This window comes from Choristoneura fumiferana, chromosome 28 (genome assembly GCF_025370935.1).
Source record: "Choristoneura fumiferana chromosome 28, NRCan_CFum_1, whole genome shotgun sequence".
NCBI classification, from domain to species: Eukaryota; Metazoa; Arthropoda; class Insecta; order Lepidoptera; family Tortricidae; genus Choristoneura; species Choristoneura fumiferana.
Genome location: NC_133499.1, coordinates 1,088,877 through 1,092,149, shown reverse-complemented (window position 1 = coordinate 1,092,149; position 3,273 = coordinate 1,088,877).

Below are 3,273 nucleotides of genomic sequence, written 5' to 3'. Positions count from 1 at the left end.
ATAGTTTTACCAACAATGAGCGTTTAAACATTCGATGTTAGAATTTAGACAAATAATCACTTAACTGAACTAAAGGGGGTGCGGGAGACTGATCAATGTAGTAGCAGGGAGACATGACCCACATGGTTAATCCTCCGCACAGCATTTAAATACGGATTGGCTTTAAATTTATGTATTTTTTTGTTTTAGAAACTCATACCATATAATGCCAGTACAAGGCAAAAGGGTTCCACCCGAAAAAATATTACCAAACAGGAAACGCTGTTGAAAAAATTAAGAATAGTGCAACTATTCGAAAAACAGTAAAAGAGTTAAGAGGAAGGGTTTTCCAGTTGTTGACAGTGAGTAGCGAAGACTAAAGAAGACAAGAACAATAAATCTCTTATAAGTTTTTTTTAATAAGTTCAGTATCTGGGTGACCGAGCTCCGATCGAGCTAAAACTCCGGTACCAAGCGTTTTCCCAAAATAAGACCAAGCTAGATCGATTTATCTCCGAAAACCCCTACATACCAAATTTAATCGAAATTGCTGGAGCCATTTCCGAGATTCTGATTATATATATACAAGAATTGCTCGTTTAAAGCATTAGATTAAGTTAATTTATGTTTAACATCGTGGTACTAGATAATAATCAAAAATGAAATGTAATTGAATCATACTTTAAATACATTCATTCATTCTTTTTTTAAATAAATATTTTTAATTAAACAATAATGTTTTCACTGTTTTCTCTAATAAATAAATATATAGTCAAATCTCCCGCACCCCCTGATCAACTCTCCCATGGGTTGGGAGACTTGAGCCATATTCCAAATTTTATAAAAAAAATGGCAAAAATGCAATTATTTTTTATTATCATTCAATAACACCTAACGATACCTATTTAGGCATGACGTCTACATGCCAAAAATCGGGTTACTGCCACTTACGGTTACAACTTTAGCGGCATAAGAGTAAAATGAGGTTCAAGTCTCCCGGACTTCCCCTACGCCTCAAAAGGTAAGGGTTTAGTGCGACTTAATCATAAGTGCAATTGGCATTGATCGCTTTTTTACAATGTGGTCTAATTCCAAACCATTTCGAGGAATAGGTTTATTAAGTCATTTATAATATTTTAAGAAAGAAAAGAAAGAAAGAAAAATATGGGTTATTATCGAGAGGTTCAATAGTGTTCAGACTCAAATTTTCAGTTATAAAATTAGAAATATGTCGTTTATTGTTTTTAAGTTGCTTAGGATATTATCACTGAAACTTGCGGTAAATTACATTTTATTCTATTTTATCTTTTTTTTCCACAATAACTTAAATTTTCTGCACAAAAGTCAGTTACGTGGTCAGGTTCGGATTATCCCTGATTACTTTGTAGTATTGTAAAAATACAAGGTATAGAAAACTTGCTGTTTAAAACATGGATTGAAATGTTCATAATATGATATACCATGCATGCAAACATAAAAAATTAGAGGACATTGATAAGACTATTTTTTTCTACATTTCCCGTTGTTCCAAAATACACCATCATTTTCGTAGCCACACTTATTAAGTATATTTTAAACAAAAAAAAGAGGTCAAACCTCCTGTAAATCCTTTTTTAACTATAAGCAACTTTAAAAAAAAGACTGCGTCAATATAACGTATAATGTTTATCGCAAGTCATAATATTTATCTATAATTATATGTAATAAAGGTTCAGTTAGATTTGCGTCAAAGATCGAGCGTCATTTTCGTTACGGTGCGACTTGGTAAGTATTGGGTAAATAAATATAATTTTACTGGTGCTTGTGTCATTTGCAGTTAAGTTATTCAATATTGATTTCATTTGCTTCAAATCTTTAGGATAGTACTGCAGAGCCGCGAAGTAAGAGCTTTTCATTTCGTGGTCATCATTTTCGTTCCTATGCGCCACGAAACTGATTAAGAAACCACGAAAGATGATTTTCCCTACAAGTAGAAAAATACAGAACACTTTTCATAGAATTTTCTGCTTTTTACAGTGTAATCGTTTATGCCGTTATTGATTTAATTGATTTAAACGAAGAATGGTTGACCGTCAACAACATTTGCTCCAGGTGTGTGGTTTATAGGAATTATGACCAGTGCGTCGCCAATTTTGTTAACTGGCGAGAGGTTCAAGAATTATTTTGCCCTGAATGTAGGTGTGAAATGTATATATCTAAATATAAAAGAAAACTTCGTCATTTTAGAGGAGCATTTGTTGTAACATAATTTCGTTCTGGTTTACCGTAGACCTGCACGGGGGAAGTTTGAAAACTGTTTTGGTTTGTGAGTTGAAGTTATTAATCTTACTTTACTTAAGTAATTTCTAAGTATTTAAAAGGTTACAAAAATGACAATTGAAGTCGTCATTTTCGTGGTCAAGTTTTTTTTTTTTTATATAGATATCGATTATCTATTTCTGTTGATACCTGATTAATTAAATAATGCTTATTCGTTTTCTCATTTATGATCGGATTTTCATTCAAATAGTACAATTATAAGATTTTAAAATAACAAAATGTTCTTTTTCGTGGTCTCGATGCTCTTTCGTTACCGTTAAAATTGGATTTTTGCTTTTTTTAACCAAAATAACTTTATCGATCTCTTATAATATATAGTCATCTTATCGGTACATATCCTTATGTTCAAAATAAAACAGACCACATCAAATGTGTGTTTTTTATTTCTGTAACATTTATCTTACACCTCAAATAATTACCCATTTATTCGTGACATTACATGACGTGAAGTGACATGGATAAGAATAATAATAATAAAAACAGAAATAGAATTCTTAGTAGAAGTATTTTAGTTAAAAAAAATCTTAATTATCGTGTGTATATATTTGCAAAATAACGTTTGAACTTTGTTTGACTTCCATCGCCTAAACGTTATACATGTAGCTAAACCCCCTAATCCTAGCACTGACAGGTGACAGATGACACTACGTTTTTAGGGTTCCGGAGCCAAAATGGCAACAACGGAACCTTTATAGTTTCGCCATGTCCGTCTGTCTGTCTGTCCGTCCGTGGCTTTGCTCAGGGACTATCAATGCTAGAAAGCTGTGATTTTGCACGGATATATATGTAAACTATGCCGACAAAATGGTATAATCAAAAATCCCATAGACATGAAGTGGGGGTGATTTTTTTTCCTCATCCAAGCCTATAGTGTGGGGTATCGTTGGATAGGTCTTTTAAAATCATTAGGGGTTCACCAGTTATGGTGGAACAAACGCAACTGTTCGGTAAATGAAGCGCTTCTATTGGTTCACG